Source organism: Nycticebus coucang, chromosome 11 (assembly GCF_027406575.1).
Source record: "Nycticebus coucang isolate mNycCou1 chromosome 11, mNycCou1.pri, whole genome shotgun sequence".
Taxonomy (NCBI): Eukaryota; Metazoa; Chordata; class Mammalia; order Primates; family Lorisidae; genus Nycticebus; species Nycticebus coucang.
Window position 1 is genome coordinate 8,401,374 of NC_069790.1, and position 22,755 is coordinate 8,424,128.

The following is a 22,755-nucleotide window of genomic DNA, read 5'->3' on the forward strand; positions in this document are numbered from 1 at the left end:
TGCCCAGAAGTGGGAACTCTGCAGAAATCAAACACATGACTTTGTCACTAATTTAAAAGCTCCTGTCCTGTCTCTTACGGAGGCATTTTCCATTCTCATTTTTAGGGGGTATTTTTCAAATGTCTCTTGTCAGGGATCAGCTGTCATTTCTAGGCACACAGCGACGCTTTGTACTGCTCAGGTTCACTGCCTTTCTTTCTCAGGGATCTAATTTGGCTCAAAGCCCTGCTCCCCAGACGTCCCCTCCTGAGCTGTTTTGCTGTTGCTGATGGGGAATGGTTGCAACTCAGCTCTTGTTCACCATGTTCTCACTGCCCACTGTCCAAAATCTGCCTGTGCCACAAGTCAGAGAGAGGCTGCCCGTGGGCATTTTAAGCTGGACTTTGTCGAGAATCCAGAGCATTTGGAGAGGAAGAAAGTCTTGCTGGAGAGACTGTTTGACACACACACATTCTTTTTCTCTCTCTCTTTTTTTTCCAGCCTGCAAGTATTCCTGCCACAAGAAATGTGAAGCCAAGGTAAGCATTCCGTTGCTTTCCCGTGGGACTCTTTATAGCTGAGTTGGCCTTCGTTGAATGATAGACTTTGGTGGGGGGGTACCTTTGGATGGTGGCCATGGAAAGGAGACGCTTAAGGAAAGAAATGGCTGGTAGATACTTTTCGATGGGGTGTATACTTTTCATCTCAAGAATAAACTGAAGAGCTTTGAAATCTGTGGTTTTAATTATAGAAAATAATTCTAGAGAATTTGATTTCAGATAAGAAGTCAATCATTTTCTCCGGGCCGTGTCACCAGCTCTTTCTCCATGACAGACGATCCCTGGCTTCTCATGGCATTGGCACGCTGCGTCTCTGGGCAGAAGGGGAGGCATGGACAGTGGCCAGGGCACTTGCCTGACCAGGGGGACTTTGCTGATCTCACTTCCTAAGATAGTTGTACATAGATGGGTTAGAGTTTTAGCTGTCCTCGAGTTCTGGGGACCCTGGAGTAGGGGTAGTCATGCTGAGCTTTGGAGTCCCTGGAGAGGTTAGATTGTCCAGAGTGCTGGACACCTGCTGGACACACCCTTTGGGATTAGATCAGTGGGGAAGTGAGGTGGCCTGGAAATGGTATGTGGGGAGTGATGGACACCCCGAGGAAAAAGCACAGGGCTTTCTCCCTGTCATGGTGTCTGTACCCCCAGATATCCTAGACATGGCATCTGTATCCCTGGATATTTTAGGTATTGTGTCTGCCCCCCACCCCGATACCTAGATTTGGCCCATGTAACCCCAGACATATTAGGTATTATTTCTGCACCCTGGACTTCCTAGGTATGGCATCTGCACCACAGGATTTTAAGTATTTTGTCTGTACTGCAGATTTCGTAGGTATGGTGTCTGTGTCCCCGAATGTCTTAGGTATTGTGCCTGCACCCCCAGATATCTTAGATATGGTATTTGCAGCCCCAGATTTCCTTGGTATTGTGTCTGCACTGTGGATTTCCTAGGTATGGTGTCTGTACTCCAGATTTCCGAGGAGTGGGGGTTGCACCCCCAGATTTCCTAGGAATGGAGTCTGCATCTCCACATGTTTGAAGTTTGGTTTCAGTTTGCAGTGATGCTGCAGCTTGTCACCCCTTAGACTGTCAGTTGTCCCAGCAGGACAACCACCACCTGCCTGTAGCCATAGGTCTGGTGAGATGGAGTTTGAGACTCTTGAGATTTTGCTGCTATTACAGAACTCAGAGGTCAGCCACTCCCGAAAATTTCAGCCCCTCCTCAGGCCCTGAGCGGAAATGGACTTCATGTTACTGGGAACTCAGTGCATATGGGTGTGTTTTCCATGTAAGGATTTCCATGTAAGAATCCATGGGAGGATTTTGGTTTCCTCCCCCGTCCCCTCCATGAGCAGTGTACAAACACACGTGCATAAGCACACACATGTGGATAAATGCAAACATGCACATGCTCGTACACATACGTGTGCAGTGCACGCACAAAGATGTGCATGCTCACATACACATGTGTGTGCACACAAACATGCATGTGCTTGCACACACATGTGCACACACAAACGTGCACATGGTCACATACATGCGTGGACACACAAACACATATATGCTTACATACACACATGTGCATGTACACACATTCACATGCTCACATTTTCACATACCCGTGTGCACACACAAACACATATATGCTTACATACACACATGTGCATGTGCACATACAAACACATGTTCACATACCCGTGTGCACACACAAACACATATATGCTTACATACACATACACACATGTGCACGCATTCACATGCTCACACACACGTGCATGTGCACACACACATGTTCACATACACATACATGCACGTGTGTGTGCATACACAAAGTTGGAAGGATTAGACTAGTCCAGTCCTGTTTCTTTTCTCAAGAGATTAAATAGCTTTTCTTTTTAAACTCTTTGTGTGGAGACCGCTGAGCAGGTGCAGGAGCAGAAAGGCTGGCACAGCCCCTGCCACTCCCACCTCCCGGCCTCAAACCAGCACCCTCCGTCCTCCCTCATGCCTCCTTGCCCTTCTTCTTCCCAGGTGCCGTGTGGGTGCCCTTCACACCCTCCTGGGGCCTGTGGGAGCATTTCTGCTCTCACTCTCTGTCCCCTTCCCCTTTTCCAGCTGAGGCGGGGTTTCTTGCCCACATATTCCTAGGTGTGGCTGATTTCTGCCGGGTTCTGTTTTAGGTTTTTTCACTCGCAGGCAGTTGTTTTCTTGGTGGATGCCATGTACCTCGGGTTGAAGGGGTTGTGGGGGAGCGGGGCTTCTGAATGCAGTGGTGAGTGGGAAAGATTCCACCTTGGGGGAGTTTTTCAGACTTGGGGAGGTTCCCTTCCCCTGGGAGGATGTGTGTGCCACTGGTCTCGGTCCTGGTGGCCCTTTGTCCTCAGAGCCTGCACCTCATCACCCCACAAGCATGGGAGGAGGGGATGGGCTGTCGGTCCCTGTCTCACTGGGCCTGGCCACCTCTTGGGCTTCAGCTGCAGAGATGAGCCACTGTTCTTTCCATTTCTATAAATGGAGCCCACTATGGGCTGCTTAGGAGATTGAATTCTTTAGTTCAAAGAATATTCCACCAGCCTCAGCTCACACTGAATATGGAATTTCTAACCACAGCAATTGCCAGTTTGCTGAGGGACGATAAGCTTTTACTCCTATCAGATCACAGGGGGGGGGAAATGTATCCCTATTCTTTTTTTTTTTGATAATACAGCTTTGAAGGGCAGGAGAGAATGCCACCGGCAATAACAAAGCACCTTCTCATTCCAAAAATATAATGCCAGCGTTGTTGGGGATATGAGGGCCATAAATTCTCAGCAGCTCCTGTGGGGGGGGGTGTGGGTATGAGGGTGGAGGAGCAACTTGGTCTTCAAGGAACTGAAATGTAGCTGTGGCTTCTCCCACATTATTGCACTTGGGCTTGGGTGTTTGATTACTGTGTGTACGTATATTACGGTGTGGGCTCTCTAGAAAAGTGTGTACCCATGTTTCTTGGAAGATTGTGAAGCTTTGGTCTCATGGCAGACCCATGACCTGGTGCCGGTATGTACTTCATCAACCCCCTTTACAGCATCCCCTGCTATCCCCTTGGTAGTGGGGGAACTTGTGCCTGTGTTCACAGGCCTGAAGGAGCCACAGAGGCCAGGGCTCTGCGTGTTTTCTGGAGGGTGTGACCCCCATGACAGGCTGTGATCCAGGCCATGTTGCCCCCTCCATGGCTCTGAGGATGTGGGGAGACCATCTTGCAGAAACGGAGCCTGAGCTATCATCTGGGAGCTCAGGCAGGGAGACTGAGCCATAGTCGGGGCCCCTGGAAGCCATCCTGAGCCATCAGCCAGTCCCCTTGGGCCAGGCTGTGTGTCTCAGTGGGCAGATGGAGGCAGAGACCTGGGCTTTGGATCCAGTGGGGCCTTTTTGTTGCTGAAACTAATCTAGTCCCTTTTGCTGTGGTTTGGATGTTTGTATCTCCTCCAAATTCACATGTGGAAACCTGACTCCTAAGGCGAAGATATTTGGAAGTAGGGCCTTGGGGAAGTGATAGGGTTATGAGGATGAGGGCGGGGACTGAAGAAGATTAGTACCCTTAGAAAAGAGGCTCCAGAGGGCCCCCTCACTCCTTCAGCCACTTGCAGACACAGCTGGGCGATGCCAGCTAAGAACCCAGAAGCCCTCATCAGACACCAGATCTATTAGTATCTTAGTATCTTGACCTTGGACTTCCAGCCTCTAGAACTGTGAGAACTAAATTCTCATTGTTTAGAAGCCACCCAGTCTGATATATTTTGTTATAGCAGTCTGAATGCACTAATAACACAGGCTCTGAACCGCAGTTTCTTCTTGTGTGAAATAGACGATAGTTCTCTAAAATGCACAGAAAAATTACTTTCTTTTAGCTGTTGATTATGATAACCTCAATGATAGAAGTTTTAGGGAAGTCATATACTTTCTGTACAATGACTTGAGGGTCTGGGATTTCAACTGTCTTGTTTACTGGAGAGCTGTGCTTACTCACTGGGCCGTGTGAGCCATTTGGGCATCATGAGTTTGGTTTTTCCAGGCGTCACTTGACTCATTGCCAAGACTGAGAAGGGAAGTAGCAGAAATGGGCCAGTTAAGGAAGGTGTAGACGCTGGGAGGAGATACAGGGAGGAAGGGGAGCTGGGTGGTGTCCCCACTGAGGGGAATGCAGGGCATCTTTGGAGCTTAGGTCAGGGGGAGGGGAGCCCCAGGACATGGGAACCCCATCCTTGCAACCCGCGCTGCCCCTGGCCCCTTCACTTCTGCCCACGTGCCTGGTTGGTAGAGAGCTCTTTGTGCAAGGGACTGAGTGTCATCTAGAGTTGTCAGAGTTTCTGTAGCCCTCCAGGTAATGTTTTTTCAAACTTAACGCTTCTACATAGGGACCAAACACAAGTTTGTCAAGCTGAAACACACACATGGGATAAGGGTGAGGAGCCCCTGTAGCTGGTCCTTATGTGAAGCCCAAGGAGTGCCCAGCCTCCTGGCCTTTGGGCTCCAGATGTGCGTCGTTTTGCATGTACAATACAGGAGCACTGGGGCTGCCTCCCCTTGGGGAGAGGGAAGCCACCTTTCAGCCACCTTCACAGTAGGGGAATGCAGTGAGAGGAGAGGAGTCCTGGGCTCTGTCCAGCTACTCAGCTCCTGCAGGTGCCCCCTCTCCCCCTGCCCTTGTGTTCCATTTGGGCGGCTGCCCAAGCCAGGACCCTTCACCTACACTCCAGCTTGCTGTCTGAGGAGGACTTGGTGACATGCTTGCGGCTGTCTTCCCTGGGGAGAGCGTGTCCCAGACAGGCTGGGCCTTCCCGCAGGTCCTGGGGACGTCAGCAGAGCCCCTCCACCTCTGTCACCCACGCAGGGTGTGCCCTCACCTCCCGTCACTGTGGGGACCTTTGCTGCATCCGTGATCCCTGTTTTGACCCAGACAGGCTTGGGGTGAAGACGTGGTCTCTGGGCGGTGCCTCTCTGCTATAGAAAAAATGCATGACCCAGGTTTACGGCTTCTTGAGAAACTATCCACAGACATTTGTCCCGGGCATCAGCAGACATTCAGTGGCTTAACTGACAAGTTTTAACCATTAACTTATATGTCTGGTTGTTAACTTTTATCATCAGATAGCTGCATCTCCCTGAATGAGCAGAGCTACAGCTGCCAGTTTAGGAGGCCTGCCGTCTCCCAGGGCTTGAGCTCCCTGCCCTTGTCCAGGTGGAAACCTGAGACCCGGGGAGGTGAAATGATGTAGCTTCTGGGGTCCGGGATTCACAGATGTTGCATTTTGAAGCTTTTGCTGTTTTCTTGGGCTCTTGGGTTCTATGCCATCTTCAGGGACCCGCATCAGAGCTGAGGCCCTACAGCTACCTCGCTCCTTTGCCCTCAGAGCCCGTTCTGCCTCCTGCAAAGTCCTGCGCTAGGCCAGCTGCTCTGAAACAGAGCAGGGGTAGCCCTTCTCCCACCTGGCTCAGGGCTTGCTGTCCCTGGGTTGTGTCTCAGTTTCTCTCCTGTGAAGGATGCCCGAGAATTCTCGACCCCTCATCTGCACTCCCTGCTGAAGGCCGTGCTTGTCTGGTGTCGCTGGCATCTGTCTGAGCCTCCCAGCCCTGCCCCGAGGTGCTGGGCTGGGGCAGCCCCTCTCCCTTCTGCCCATAGCTCTTCGTCAACCATGCTGGGGCCTCGGCTGTCACAGTGTGTGTTTCTGTGTTTCTGTGACTTCCTCACCTGTGTGCCCAGACAGAGGCCGGGAGGAGCTGCTGCTTTGCTGAGCACTGAGCTCTCAGCCACCGGATACCCCTGGGCTGTCCAGTCTTCTGTGTCCAGACCTTGTCATCCCATGGCCTCAAAGCCTCACTTTCCAGGATCCCACCAAACAATTCTGCTTTGCTAACTGCGGGGGCCTGAGTTCCCTGCCAGCGTGGTGGCCGTGGAGGCAGCGTCCTCAGCAGGGTCGGTGTGTCCCCTGCTCGAGGTGGAGGAACGTAGCAGGCAGTACTCAGTGCACCTCCATTTAAAATGGGGTGTCTGGGGCGGCGCCTGTGGCTCAAGGAGTAGGGCGCCAGTCCCGTATGCCGGAGGTGGCGGGTTCAAACCCAGCCCCGGCCAAAAAAAAAAAATGGGGTGTCTGCTGTCACCTCCCCAAGAGGGTAAGAGTAGTGGTATTTGGATGTATTTTTTCCTAAGAACAAACCACCTGAGTTTGTTAGTTAAAAAAGAAGGACCAAGAAACTTTTCATAACTAAAAATAGAAAGCCTGGCTGTGCCTGCACAGAGTTCTTCTGTTGTTGGTGTGTTCATCACTTTCCTGGCCTCTGTCTGTACCTTTGGGCAACATCATTCTTCTCATGAAGTTCAGCCTCTTCATCTGGACAGGGGTTGGGCAGTTTAGGGGTGGCACAAGTGCACCTCTCGGTGTTTAGCCACGGACTGGTTTATGCTGTGTGCTCAGAAGGAGGACAGCTCAGCCAGCGCTGCTGAGGGACTCTCAGAAACGTGCCGATTGCTTGTCACACAGCCCTCTTCTGGCTCCTCTTACAGGTGACAGATATGGGAGTGAGCAGGTGCACACCCTGCCTAAGACCAGCAGCCGTCGTGCCCCAGGCCCCGTGGCCAACTTGGGCTCTGCCTCTCTGCCATCTCCGTCCCAGCAGATGTCGACACATCCTTCCTCTTCCTTCCCCACCCCTTGGAGGGTGGTGGTGGTTAATTGTAAAGCCGGGTAATTCAACCAGCATTTCCTGAGTTTTGTTCTAGGCCAGTCACTAAGCTAGGTCCCACAGGACAGTGGGAGTCCCATTCTGTCTGACGATCATGGGTCCTCATCTATATTTGCCAAACTGTGTGTGTGTGTAGGTTTATGTATTTTAATGTTTGACAGCTGCCTTTTAAAATTGTTTTTGAAATGAATAGATGTTATTTTCTTTTTTTTTTTGTAGAGACAGAGTCTCACTTTATGGCCCTCGGTAGAGTACCATGGCATCACAGAGCTCACAGCAACCTCCAACTCCTGGGCTTAAGCGATTCTCTTGCCTCAGCCTCCTGAGTAGCTGGGACTACAGGCGCCCACCACAACGCCCGGCTATTTTTGGTTGCAGTTTGGCCGGGGCCGGGTTTGAACCCGCCACCCTCGGTATATGGGGCCGGCGCTTTACCGAATGAGCCACAGGCGCCGCCCGAATAGATGTTATTTTCAGAGCAGTTTTAGGTTTACAGTACAGTTGAGGGGAAAGTACAGAGAACTCACAGACGTGCACACATGGACAGAGACCCCCACCCCCCACTGAGTGTCTCACTGTCTGTGTCCCTACAACCGAGTAGTGTGTTTGTGGCAACTTGTGCACCTACATTGACTCTCCCTTGTCACCCGAAGTCCCCAGTTGACCCTGGAGTTCAGTCTGGGTGTGGTGTATCCTGTGGGTTGGGACGAGTGTGTATACGATGATATGTATCTGCTGTGACTTGTGTCACGGAGTTGCCCACTGCCCTGAAGTCCTCTGTGCTCTAGGTTCTCATCTTCCCCCATGCTCAGTCCTGAGCAACCCTGGATCTTGTTATTGGCTCCACGGTTTTGTCTTTTCCAGAATGTCATGGAGTCAGAATTGTCAGAACCTTTTCAGACTGGCCTCCTTCACGTAGGGATACGCACCTAAGGCTTCTCCGTGTCTTTTCATGACTTGGTAGTAGCTCATTCCTTTATAGCTGAATAATACTCCCCTGTCTGGATGTGCCACACCTGATAGTCCAGACACCTGCAGAAGGACGTGTTGCTTGCTTCTATGTCTTTTTTTCTTCCTAGGTTGTCACTGATGTTAGAAGAATTGCCAAAGCATCTTTAAATTATGCTTTTTGGAGGCACTTTTGTCCCGTTTCTGTAAGAGCCCAGTCCTGGTAGTCTGTCTTTGCTTCTTATTTTTTTTTTTCCACCTTCCAAATTAGAAGAGGCAGTCACCGCACCCCTGTCACCTCACTAAAGGTGTGTTTATAGCTGTGGCTGTTTCCTCCAGGAGTTGTTATCTCTGAGGCCCAGAGTCTGGGGAGTGAATGGCCCCACTGTGAGAATTCCCAGCAGCAGAAGCCATGTCTCAAAGCATGGCTCTGGGTCCATGCTCAAAATCAGCAAGCCCCCTGTGGCTTTTCATATGCACACTGATGGTTATCATTTGTATAGAAGTTAAGGTTTTTACATCTAAAATAACCTAGGCCCCAGGCAGCAGCATTAATTGTGGACTTTTGGGGCTTTCTTGAACTTGAAGACAGTCTATAGGACCAAGCCACTGTTAACCAGGACGTATGTCACCCAAGTGACCATGGCCGTCAGCAGCCTGGATCCTTGCCCTGTGGCTCTCTGTTCCATGCAGTGCCTTGGTAGGGCGTTGGGGCAGCCCTGCTGGGCCCTGCTGGGCCCTGCTGGGAAGCCACTGTGTTCTCCATTTCATAAGAGAGGAAACGGAGGATTTTGAAGCTGTTTGTGATATTTGTCCACGCTGACAGGACCACGTTGGCTTATCTAGTTGAGTGTAATTCTCATTGCAGATTTATTTTTTAGGGTGGCATAAATGTAAGCTATATTTATAAAGGATAGACTAGCTCTGCCCCCCCCCCAAAAAAAAAGAGGCCAAAAGGCAATTATACTATTCTTTTGAAGTAACACATTGGTTTTAACTAAATAATATAATTTAAAAATCTTTCCTGTTTTTTAAAACATTGTCAGTTTTTATTCCACATTGTGTTGTAGCAAATAAGTGGACCTCACACAGGCTGAGATGAATCTGCACCAGTTTGCCACCTTTCTTGACTGTGTGGTTGGCACCCTAATTAGTAGCAGCGATGGTCCATCTCCTGTGCGAGAGGCGTAGCTGAAGAGAGAACGTGGCCCCTGCAGCCAGCGTCCTGCAGGTGCCTCAGGCTAGGCCTGTCTGCCTTGAAGGCTCTCTGCATCTGTAAAGTGAGGGTAACTTTTCCTGGCACTGTCCTGTGGCTTAGGGGAAGGGATGCACCTGTCAGCAAGGCATGTCATGCCTGCCAATGTCTTTTGTTGTTTAAACCAGGGTGTGTGAAGTGCCCTAGGAAACCTGCTGAACTCCAAGCCTGTCACCCCAGACCAATTCTAACCTGCCGACCCCATTGCTTGAGCAATAATTGGAGCAAATGTGCTCACTGGTTGAGGTTCCCCCACACCCACCCCATGGGACTGTTGTCGGATGTTAGGAAGAAGAGGAGGAGCCAGCAGACCCCATGCAGCCAGGCTTTCAGGACAGAGTGAGAGGGCCTGGAGAATATGAGGCCCTGAATTCAAAGCAGATGCTGCCCTTGTGATGAGAATAACCCCTGCTCGACTGCCCCCCTGGACCCTGTCAGATGGACCAGGGTTGGGAGCCCAGCCCTGGAGGGAGCCTGGGGGTGCCAAGGCCAGGCTGCATGGGCACACGGCGATCAAATGTAAACCAAAGCTAAAGCAGTACTCTGTATTTCCTGCTTCCTGAGTGTGGATTCTTCCACGCATGAAACTCTGTGGTAGGTGATTATTGCCTCTTGCCTGGCCTCTTCTTGGTAGAGCAGCCGACCAAAATGGAAGTTGCAGACACAGTTTCTGAAACTTTGAGGGCCTGTGAAGGAAGAATAGAAATAGACCTGGGTGTGAATTCTGACCCTGCCTCATCTGAGCCACGTGAGTGTGGCTTCCTCTGTAACACAGGAATGAGGACACCTACCCAGAAGAGAGAGGACGGTAGAGCTGAATTCAACAGCTCCTAGAGCTCAGGCCCCGGGGGGCTTCTTGCAAGAGTGCTTTCTCTCCTTTTGAATTCTATGTGTAATTTGCATCATTTATCTCAAGAATCACTTTAGGTGTCTGCAACGTCCATCGCTAGAAACCTTTCTTTCTGCAATGGTGATAATTAATAGACTGTTTCATGAAATGTTGCCTGCCAATGACAGCAAAATATGGGGTATTTTCTAAATTCTCTTCCTAAGAATGGTATCTGCTCTTGGAAGCCAACAATTCCCACTTAATTGGGTTAATTAGGGCCACAGACTCAGCCCAGGCCCCTGAAAGTATGATTCCATACGGCAGTGGCAGAGCAGTGGGCTCACTATCTCCTGAGACTAGAACCCAAGTGCTTCCTGTTTAGTCCTCTATTGTCTCTGACAGGCTCCGGGCCCTTCACTGGCCGGCTACTCTTTCCTCCCAGCATCCTGCATCTACATAAGCTCATGCCCAGAGAGGGCTTCTGTGTGTCTGGTCCACAATGCTGCAGCCACGGTGACCAGGCCCAGAGTGCAGCCGCGGGCTGCAGCTGCCCCCACCTGCATGGTCTGGGCTTCCTGGTGGGACTTCCCAGAGGCTCTGAAGAGCAGAGGAGATCTTGTCTTTGCCCTCTGCCTCCCTCCCACGAGGCGTGCCTGGTGTTCTTTGCCCTCCCCACCAGTCCACGAAAGGACCCATCTACTGGTGGTGTTGCAGGGTGATCACTGACTGCACCTGCACCTCTAAAAATAGGTTCTCGCCAGGGGTGCATGGGTGAAGGTTTTCAGCTCACTGGAGTTATGGTGATCCATATGGTAGCATTTGCTGATTTTCCTGGTGAAAATACTCTTTCCGTGGCTCTTTCCAAGCTATCGGCATGACATTAGTCAGCTTGAAAAAATTCCTTAACAAAAAAAAAAAAAAAAAAAGAAAAAATTCCTTAACATACCCATTCAGCTCTGGCACCCGTAACCATCACCTCTTGTTGTAGGAGACACCTGTTCCCTCCACACAACCTGGCCCCAGCCTCTGTTTCCTCTGGCTGCCATCTGCAAAGACTGCAAACTGCATTCCCCAGCGTGAGCTAGCGTCCTGTTCATCGATTACCTTTTGTGGACACACTTTTCTTACTGCTGCTTTTTTCAGACCACCATTCAGTTTTTGAACTGCTCAGAGTCTGTGATCTGTGCCCACCCCATTACCCAGTAACCCTCCTTGTCCCATTCGGCATCACCCTCTAGGTCCTGAACCTGCAGCCTCTGTAGCTCTGGGCTTTTTGGCCCGGCGGCGTCAGCGCCTCTCCCAGCTCTTGGCTCCTGGTGCTGCCCTTGGAGCACAGCTCTTCTCCTCTGACTCTGCCTTTCACTCTCTGCCAGTTAGAAATTCCCTTATCACAGTGAGTGGACATGTCCTCGCCCCCTTCCTGAGCTGAGATGGAGGAGGGTGTGCTGCAGTCAGGGTGTTCTAGGAATCACCAGGTGGGCTTTTTTTTTTTTTATTAAATCATAACTGTATACATTGATATGATCATGGGGCATCATACACTCGCTTCATAGACCATTTGACACATTTTTATCACAGTGGTTAACATAGCCTTTCCGGCGTTATCTCAGTTACTGTGCCAAAACCTTTACATTCTACATTTACCAAGTTTCGCAAATACCCCTGTAATATGCACCACAGGTGTGATCCCACCGATTCCCCTCCCTCTACCCACCCCCCCCTTTCCCACTTCCCCCTATTGTTAAGTTGTAGCTGGGTTATAGCTTTCATGTGAGAGCCCCAAATTAGTTTCATAGTAGGGCTGAGTACATTGGGTACTTTCTCTTCCATTCTTGAGATACTTTACTAAGAAGAATATGTTCCAGCTCCATCCATGTAAACATGAAAGAGGTAAAGTCTCCATCTTTCTTTAAGGCTGCATAGTATTCCGTGGTATACATATACCACAATTTATTGATCCATTCGTGGATTGATGGGCACTTGGGCTTTTTCCATGACTTAGCTATTATGAATTGGGCTGCAGTAAACATTCTGGTACAAATATCTTTGTTATGTTGTGATTTTTGGTCTGGGCTTTTACTGTGCCTGTTTTGCTTTAATGTCCTTTGCTCTGCGTCTTACAGCATGACCCCTGCAGAAACACACACCTCAGGGACTGGCAGTGCTGGTTCTCAGCTCCAGCCGGGAGACTTGCACTCCCCCTGGGAGCCTGGATTCCTGGGGGATCCTGTTCCCAAGGTCGCCTCTTACCTCCCATTCCTTCTGTTGCCTTTAGGCAGGGAGAGATGCTTGGAGGAGAGACTTCCCAGTCCCTGTCAGGCTAGGACACCCTGGCGGGCTTGGGAGACTCCTGAAGGCCTCGTCCCCACTAGCTTCCAGATGTGCCACTCAGATACCCCAGACTGGACCCCCTCATGTTGTTAGCACCTGTGTCGGTGAGCAGCCACCCTTGCTGGGTCTTAGCCTTCTTGAACACAGGATGGAAATTAGTTCACAGCTGTAAACATGGTGCACGCTTGTGCTCTCTGGTGACCCACCTTGTGTGGGTGTTGGGGGTGTGCTGGTCTCTGTAAGCCTCTCATTGTGAAACGTGTCAGGTTCCATGTGGGAAAGAGCATTTCTAATCAGGCGGCTGGCTTTATTTTTTTTTGTGTGTATGGCTATCCCCGGAGGATAGGCTTCCTGTTAAAGCCCCCATCTCTCCATCTTTCAGCCACATTTTTAGCAGCAGGGCCAAAACCCATAACTATGCATTTGAGTTTCCACCTCCCAATTTTAATTTGTAGAATAAAACTTCTGTTTCACCATGTGTTCCCCTCCCCCTCTGTGAAGCTTTTAATTTTAGGCAGGGATTCAGGAAGTGCGGCTCCCCCCCTTTTCTTTCAAGCACAGAACTAGCTCATGGGGAGCCCTCTCCCTGCCTCCCCGGAGCAGCTGGCGGAGTTCAGTTTTGTGTGTCTAGGCGTTTTGACTCCTGCCTTCCTGCACACTGTCGTACCATTCAACTCTGAATTCCCCTAGAACTTTCCAAAGCCCACAGGCACCCCTTCTGTTCTTAATAAAGCCATGTGCAAGGAAGGGTCTGGGCTGTTAACCCTTCTTACCACTCACTGGAAACTTACCCTTACAACTGTCTCTTTTGGGGGATGTGGGGATGATAGAACAGCTGCGTCCATCAGAAATTCTACTTTCAGAATCTTCTTCTGAAACCTCTTGTGTTTTCAGAGGTTTATGTCCTTTACTTAAAAAAAAAAAAAAAATCAGAGGGGAGTTGATTGGACCTTAGGAGGTGGGTTAGAAAGCCTCGCTGCCCAGTGAGGGCTGAGGGTGGCTTGACCTTGGACATCAGAAGGGTCAGTAGGCAGCGAACCTGTGGACCTTTTTCAGGTCAACCTGTTAGGACTGGGCTACCAACCACATGGCTCAGAAGCAGTGCTGGCAGGCAATTCTCTGGTTTTTAGTTTGGGGTACTGGGAAGAGAGGCATGCCATTGGTAGGATTTTATAAACAAGTGCAAAGCTTAGCTTTAGATAGCATTGAACTGGTTTGGGTTTTGTGGACCATTTTTATGTGGACATTAGGGCTAGTTGACTATTTGCAGCCTAATGCTTATTTTAAACATGAAAACAAATATTTGATGATAATGCGTGAATTATTGGGGTTCTCATATTTTTCCTTTCTTGTCAGCCTTGTTCGAAGGACAGTTGGTGAAAAGCAAACAATTCATTGTGTTATTCTGAGACACTTTGGACAAAATGTCTGTGAGGGGTGTTTCCTCTGATGCTCCCGTTATGGAATTCATTATTTTCTTTCTCCCTGGAGACAGCTTTAGTTCTTTCTCATCTCTGAGGGCCCTGAGGTCTGATATTGGGGTCTTGGTGCTTGATTTCATCGTCCTGCAGTGAGTGAAGAAATGAATGAATGAATAAGAGGTCGAGACTACTGACTCAGAAAGAGTCTGTATTTTCTAAGTTTTCTATAATGATCACATAATCAGAAAATAGGTTATGTTTTTTAGAGAAGCTATATCATTTACAATCTATGAGAAGTGCTAGGATATCATCATCAGTGGGCTCCTTGAGGAGCAGAGCCAGGCTGTGCTTCCTGAGGACTTGAGGCTTGAAGAATAGCAGGACTTTAGCATGCCCAGAGCGGGAGGAGGGCTGGCCGAGAAGGGCCTATGTTGGCTGCCTTAAGTCAAATTCCTTAGAAAGGTCCCAGGTGGGGGAAAGTGGATCACCCTGCCCTGACTTGCTCCAGCAAGTCCCTCAGCCTCAGTGTCCTGTCTTTTAAATGGGGTTATTACCATTCCACTGTCTTCATGGATTCCTGGGGAGCTTTGGATTCAGACTGAGAACACAAAGGACCATCTAAGTTCAAAGACACCATGCTTAGGATAGTCTCATTTCTGGTGTCAGGAGATGTTTATTGAATGAGTAGATGACTCTGAGTGTGGCCACCATCTTCCCTTAACTGACCCACACTCTCGCTCTGTCACTCAGGCTGGAGTGCCGTGGCGTCATCATCACAGCTCACGGCAACCTTGCACTCTGGGACTCTAATGATTCTCTTGTCTCAGCTTCCCAAGTAGCTGGGACAATAGGCGCCCACCACAATTCCCAGCGAGCTTTTCTACTTCTAGTAGAGATGGAGTCTTGCTCTTGATCAGGCTGGTCTCCAACTCCTGCGCTCCAGTGATCTTCCTGCCATGGTCTCTCAGAGGGCTGGGATTACTGGTCTGAGCCAGGATGCCAGGCCACTATTCCTCTTCTTTACTGACAACCATTGAACGTTGACACCAAGAGACTCACACCAGCCCCTCCCTAGGGCATGCTCTTTCCCTGCTTTATCATCAGCAAAAGGTCAGTGATGTCAATGCTTGACGTGCAGAGCCTGTTGCTGTTTTCAGAGGGAAATCTCAGATGCTTCGTGGCTTCCGTGGAAGCAGGAGTCACGGGTAACATTAGCTGTGCTTCCGATGAACTCGAAGCCACCCTAATGAACTGCCCAACCACCAGGCCTCAGACCTCCCATATCATGGGACCTGCCCTGCTCAGGTGCCCAAGCCTGGAGATCCCCCATTCCTCTGCAGGTTGAAAGTACACACATCTGTTACTTGGTAGATGCCGTGTGCACCACTCATTTTAAAAGCCTCTGAAAACAGTGCTTTCTTGAATATTTTACTGCCTTCCTGGGAACTTTTTCTTTGAAAACAAGAAGAGGGGTGTTACAAAAGACATGGGGACAAGGGGGTCATAACATTTCTGTGCTCTTAAGGAAAATGAAAGCCTGGGCTTTGTTTGTGTTTAAAGTTTATAGCAGTCTGTCCTTCTCCTCTGCTGACTCTGTTTCCCCTGAACAGAGGGGTGGTTTACTGAGGCCTCGTCGAGTTGGGGTACTACAGCTGCCCCTCAGAAAGCCTGAGAGAGGGCGTTCACCCCACCAGCACGCTTTTTCATCGAAAGCAGTGTTTTTCAACCTTTTTTAATCTCCTGGCACACTTGAACGTGTAGTTAAACTTCTGTGGCACACTGAAATTATGCTGATCAAAAAAAAAAAAAACAACCGTAAAATAAAGGAATATGCTTACTGTGGTTTGAACTTCTTTAGAAAATAATTTAATTAATGATCCTTAAAATTTTTCGTGTCACACCTAAGATTGTCTCATGGCACACGGGTTGAAAAATCACCGATCATTAGGGAGACTTTTAAAAACTTCCTCGTCAGTCACTCGGGTGAGGGATGAGACACTTACCTGAATAACTCCTCCACAGAAGTGGAGTGGCACAGGGCACTTGAGGGGCACGGGGAGGGCGGGCATCTTATTCCTGCCTTGCCTGAGGAAGGGGCCTCTCCCTGGGCCTTGAAGCAGTGCCCCTGCCCCTGGAGGAGTCATATAGGTGGTTTTCCAGGCTCATGGACTGGGGTGTGGGGTCGACAGAAGGAGTTCACTGCCAAAGAGTGACAGGACCGATCCCTGAGAAAGGGTTGTTCCGCTGCTCCAGGAAGTGCTGGTGTGACTCGGGCAGGGCTGGCCCGAGCGCCCATCAGAGAGCCAGCATGGGAATGGGGTTATAGTGCTGCCACTTCGTGGGGAAGGGGGTGGGTTCTGGCACAGATAATTAAGGTGCCCATTCAGTGTCCTTGTGTGCTTTCTTGAGTGTCTGGTGCCTTAACTTTTCCATTAAACATGAATAAGCTGAAGCAAAATGTGTTCCTTATTTACTGCAATGCCAGTGAGTGACTTAACTATTAACCGTGGCAAGCACACTGTCCAGAACTGACTTGGGAGCCTGTAGTCAGGCTCTCGGGAGCTGCTATGACCCGGGGGATGTGTGGATGTCACAGGGGGCCACTTCTCCAGGACATGATTCTCAGGCCTCCCTGTCCTCCTCCCAGTAAACAGAGCAGGGCAAGGAGAGGTCTGCTGTTGCTCCTGTTAAAAGGACATTACCAGCCAGCCTTGCCACTGCAGCCGTGTGGTCAAAGTCATCTCAGGAAATGGCAGGTGCGGATGCCGTAAGGACACACAGGCAGAGTCTTTGTGGCCCATCAAGACGGTCTCCCGTCATCATGCTGTTGTGATTGCACGGACACTCAATCTAACAGTGTGGTTTTTTTATGCTCTCTTGTTAAAAGGCTTTCCTGAGATCTGGAGGGTCACGGCCACTCTGTGAAGTGTTTACCTTCCCAATTTCACAAATGAGGAAAGTTGAATTCACTGGGGATGGGCTCTGTGAGGCTCTGGTTGGGCCATGACTTCAGTCTCCAGAGGCACAGAGCGGACGGAGCCTTTTCTCCTCTGTTGGGTGCCTCTGGGGCTAGAAAAGTGTGTGTGTTTGTGTATACAGTAGACCCTCTGCCAGTTGACCACCCAAGTGACTGTAACAGATTAATTAACACGCAGAGGTGGTCAACACAAGGAACGAGGCCTACTGTACTGATATGGACATGAGATACGTGTCCAGTCTATGAGGATTAGGTCAACTCAAGGTGGTCAGTGTAAGGAGGGGGTTGGCCTTGGAGATCTACTATATGTGTACAAAAGGGGCCCCCCAAAAAGCTGTGTTATGATTGTAATACTCAATACATACCAGAACAAAAGATGAATACACGTCATATTTGAGCACCTCTTGTAATTGCAGAAGTCAAATGTAACTTATTATAATTTTAACGCATTTTTCCTTACATTAAAATGTGTATACATTTTTTTTTTGGCATTCTCTGTAAACTAAGCACACACATCTTTTTTTGGTTTAAAACAATTTTTTTTTTTTTTCCTGTGATAGAGTCTCATTATGTCACCCTCGGTTGACTGCCTGGTGTCACAGCTCACAGCAACCTCAAACTTTTGGGCTTAAGGGACTTTCTTGCCTCAGTCTCTCAAGTGGCTGGGATTATAGGCACCTGCCACAATGTCCAGCTATTTTTGTGTTGTAGTTGTCATTGTTGTTTGTCAGGCCCGGGCTGGTTTGAACCCACCAGCCCTGGTGTATGTGGCTGGCGTCCCAGCTGCTGAGCTACAGGCGCCAAGCAAAAAACAAATTTTTGTTTAAAATTGAAGCTTACTTTTAAAAACATCACATAACCCAAATGTTTAGCTTGGTGTGTGTGTACAGTGGGTCACAGTGCAGGTGGGTGCTCCTCCAGACTGCCCACCTTGGTCTGGAGGTACCCGGCACGCTGTCCCCTATTGTTGCCTAACAAGTCACCCCAAACTCAGAGCCTGAAACCAGTAAGTTGGGATGGATTTGTGAGCTGGCCGGGTAGTCCTTGTTTGAAGTGGTGCTGGCCAGGGGTGTGGGCGTTGTCAAAGGCTTGTTTTTTTTTTTTTTTAAAGACAGAGTCTCATTCTGTTTCCCTGGGTAAAGTGCTGTGGTGTCATAGCTCACAGTAAAATGTATTCCTTATTTACTTCGATGCCAGTGAGTGACTTAACTATTAACCGTGGTAAGCACATTGTTCAGGACTGACCGGGTAGCCAGTAGTCAGGCTTTCGGGAGCTGCTATGGCTGGGGGATGATCATACTCCTGGGCTCAAGTGATCCTTCTACCTCAGCATACCAAATAGTCTGGACTACAGGTGCCCAACACCTCACCTGGCTAGTTTTTCTATTTATAGTAGAGATGGGGTCTTGATCTTGCTCAGGCTCATCTTGAACTCCTGAGGTCAAGCAGTCCTCCTGGCTCAGCCTCCTAGAGTGCTAGGATTACAGGTGTGAGGCAGTGAGCCCAGCCTGCACCTGATTCTGGCTATGGGCTGTCTACCTGCAACCCTTGCAGGCCTGTTCTGCTGGCTGCTCTGGCTTCCCCTCACCATGGTGGCTGGGTCCAAAAATGGGGATCCTCAAGGCAAAGACGGCAGCTGCAGATCTCTAAGGTCCAGCTTCAGAAGTTCTTCCCAGTTCCAATCCCAGGATGAGCCCAGATTAAAGAGGAACAGGGACAAACTTTACCTCTTGGTGGGGGAATGGTAAAGTCTCTTTGCAGAAAACCCTGTATCTTTGAAACACAACCTACTGAACTCCTTCTCAAGGTAGGTTTGCAAATAGCAGGCAGGGATGTTATTATAGAGGTAAATGTCAATTTCTCCTAATGAATTAAAATGTGAGTTACTCACCAATGTCAGTGTGGGTCGTTTATTACTAGGCACAAGTTGCTTCTGAGAGATTTCGAGGCTGGTCACAATGTAGTTGGTGAGAAGTGATTAAGAGTGAGACCTGGATTGTCCTTGGGGAAATGGGTCCAGTGATCTTGGTGCAGTTAAATTTTGACCATGGCACTTTAAATAATAAGAGGTTTTTACAAGTCTTCTTAAACTAAATATTACTCTTTAATCTTTCTGCAGTTAAGTTGGATTTATGAGTTTTTTTCTTGTTCTTTTGTAAGCCGTTGGCATTTTATCAATCACCAGATGTCCTCTCTGTTTCTCTTTTTGAAAAGATAAGGCACAGGAGTCTGATAAGTGTCGCCTGTTAAGTGTCAGCCCATGAGGTCTTAGACCTTGATTCTGGTCTTGCCTGATGACGTGGGGGTCTTGGGCTGGCCCCGTCCCTTGTGGGCCTCAGCTTCTTCAGCTATGTGACGAGTGTCTGGAGAGACCCCCAGCCTCCCTGCCCACCCCTCGTCTTGTGTGCAGCTGGGGCTGCAGCCAGTCACCCAGTGCCCCTCGCTGAGACTTGGGTACAGTGCACATAGCTGGTCCCGAAAGTGAGCTTTGCAGTCCCTTTGAGAATTTCCAGGATAATAGATTCTGGTTAGATTTCTGTTCCAGCACAAACCATGGTTAACAATGGATGCAGAGCAGTATTATTTTTGTTAATTGTGTTCTGTTCCACGCAAGTGGTGACTTGTTTGCCTGAAGCCAAGGAAGATCCAGCCCTGCCTCTTGAGTCCTGTGTCTCAGTCGGGCAGGGGGACCCATTCAGCAGTTACACAGCCTGTTACTTACGGGGAGAGGAGGGTTTCAGCAGGTGTCAGTGGGGGGGGGGGGAGGCCATTCAACAGTTACACAGCCTGTTACTTACGGGGAGAGGAGGGTTTCAGCAGGTGTCAGTCGGGGAGGGGGACCCATTCAACAGTCACCCAGGCTGAGTACTTATGTGAAGAGGAGGGCTTCAGCACATGTAGCGAGTCCCACTTGGGGCAAGTGCACAACTTTTCTCCAAAAATTATTAAAATCATAGAGCTGGATTGAAAGACAACTGAGGTTCCAGGAGGTGAGAAGGGCCAAGACCAGGAACTGAGAAATCGTGGGACAGATTTTCTTTTTTTCTTTGTTCCTTCCTTTCCCCTCCCTTCCCCTTCCCTTCTCTTCTCTTCCCCTTCTCCTTCCCTCCTTTTCTCTCTCTCTGACACAGTTAATGATCTTTACTAGCCACTTAACTTTAAGGAAAACTAAAATGACCTTATTCCAGGAATTTTCCTCTGTCTCTCTTCCACTCCCTGTCCACTCCAGGCCTGCAGGCGGAGGGAGGGAGGTATGAGTTCGTCTTGGGGTGGGGGGGGGCGTGTTTTCTCATGGGGATTAGAGCAGGCTAAATTGGGCTTTAACGCTTAGCAGGATGACAGAGCTTCCTGAGGAATGTGAACCTAATTAGGGATTCCAGGGTCAAGCTGCACAAAGGGGACACAGAAGCAAAGTTAGGGCGAGCTCTCGAAGGAAGCAAAGAAAGTTAATAAAGCCTCTAATGTCCTCATTTTGTGCCACCATCCTTTGTATAGGTCCATTGTTGTTCGCGGGCTTGTGTTGAAAGTCTGACCCTGAGTTTCTCTTCAACCCAATGCTCTTCCCTCCCTGTTAGAGGCAGCCTTGAATACAGACCAGTGCCCCACCTCGAGGACCCCACTGCTCCCAGTGTTCTGAGAACATTCTGACCTTGGATCGTTAGTGTTGGGGCTGAGTCGTTTCTCTTGACCCCCCCATTTAATATGTCCAAGTCCAATCCCCAGGGCCTCAGAATGTGACCTCATTTTGAGGGCAGGGTCTTTAAAGAGATGCATGCAATTAAGTTAAAAGGGGGTTCCTGGGCCCTAATCCAACTGGTTGCCTTCCAAAAAGGGAGATTGGGACTCACTTGAGGGATGGCCACCTGGGGACACAGGGAGAGGTGACTGCCTGCAGGTCTAGGAGAGTGGCCTCAGGGGAAACCAACTTGCTAACACCTTGAGCTCAGACTTCAGCTTTCAGAACCCCGAGGGAGTAAACATCTGTTGTGTCAGCTGTGCACCCTGTGGCATTTGTTTCTGGCAGCCTGAGCTGAGTGTGGGTGCTGGAGCAGGTGAGCACCTGGTCAGAGTGTCAGCATTAGGGGGCAAGGGAAATTTCCCATTCTCGTTATTCACCGCCATTTATAATAAATGATGATTATGGTAATATAAGCAAATGAGCAGCTTATCTTTTCTCAATCTTAGGTAATGGATGAATAAAAACGTCTCATTGTCTCATTGGTCAGTAAGATACACTGTAAGCAGGAAAAGCTGCAATGTAATAGACGTGCCCCTTTAGGAGAAGCCCCTGCCCTCCTTCCAGTCTGACCAGAGAGGTGTCCTGATCAACACTGTATCAGAAGGCCCAGGAGGCCAGCAAGTACTGGGCATGTATTTGTTTCTCCCTGGCCTACTCCAGGGCCTGAGAGGCTGCAGTCTGACTGCGTCGTGACACTTCACAAAGAATTGCTTTTGTAGATATCGAAAAAGTAAACTTCACTTCCAATTTTGTGCAAATTATAATTCAAATTAGGATTAAAGTAATTTTGTGTAATGATAGGACTTGGGCATAAAGTGATGTCTCTTTACCTGGCTTAACTCAGTAACTTTCTCACCTGCCTGTGAGGCAGGTCAACGGCTGACCCTTTTTTTCTCTAGCCTGTTTTTATTTGCTTGGCCCCTGAATGTTGGCCTGTGGATTTGAGCTTGCCATGTGTGTGCATTTGTTGAATGCATTTTGATCACTGTAGGGCTGATCTACTCATTAAGTAACAATTCTGGCCTGAGCTAGACTGGCTTGTGACTACTTGACCCCACTGTGGGGAGAGTTACCGGCAGAGTCACTGGAGTGAGGGGGACACAATAGCAGCAGGAGGAGCCGATGTCCAGGTTCCCAGCGGCATAGCTGCATGCGTGAACAGGTGGAGGGCACACTTTTTCAGCTCTCCCTCCAGACTTCTGTGAGCTTCTGGGAACCTCATTCATGGGACCCAGCATAGTCAGAATTTTTGATATGATAAAGAAAAGGTTGAGCTCCAAATTTACCTTTGTCCTGTTGACACAGTGATCTGCACTGCATCATTCATACCCAGGCATTTTCAGAGAAACGGGTGGAAAATGTCACTTTCTGTGTGGCTTCGCTGAAATTAACATTTAATAAGAGACAACAACAAATGATGAGGTCATAGTTCCATTCTATTCATCAGAAGGCAAGTGGTGGCTGTGAAGCATGTAGGAGCTGCCAGGACTTTGACCTCCTAGAAGCAGGTGGAGAGGGACTGGGTCAGGTGTGGCCAAAGTTGGTCTCAGTCTGCACCGAGAAAGATCCACACCATAGGCCCTGGGTACCTGTGTGAGCACTGGTGGGGACAGTGACAGGCCGGAGCCCTGCTGTTTCCCCTGTGGAATGCAGCTGCAGGCTGGGTGTCTGTTCAGGCACACGCTCACACAGAGACACACACACAATGTGTTGACACATTTGCATGCACAGAGATACACACTCTCTGAGATACACAAGAGAGATACAAACGCAGATACACAAAAACACACAAGCTCAGAGATTTTGGACACACTCACCCGTGCGTTCTCACAAGGGGCTCACACACACCCAGCCACTTGCCCACCCACTGACACTCACAGTACTCTCAGCTGTGGAGTCACACACACTCTCACACTAAAGAACATTTTTCTTATATCCACGCTTGTGCACACTTAGTCAAACACACGGACATACATATACTCACCACACACTCACG

General features: G+C 49.3%; 1 protein-coding gene across 4 annotated transcripts in view; it reads left to right on the plus strand.

Moving 5' to 3' along the window:
- The window catches only part of TNS3 (tensin 3), a 296,848-nt gene that overhangs the window by 78,807 nt on the left and 195,286 nt on the right, over window positions 1-22,755 (plus strand). For all 4 annotated transcript variants that reach the window (XM_053608816.1, XM_053608817.1, XM_053608818.1 and 1 more), the window contains exon 3: window positions 481-518. The gene's annotated coding sequence lies outside the window, so the exon portion shown is untranslated. The remainder of the gene's footprint in view (window positions 1-480; window positions 519-22,755) is intronic.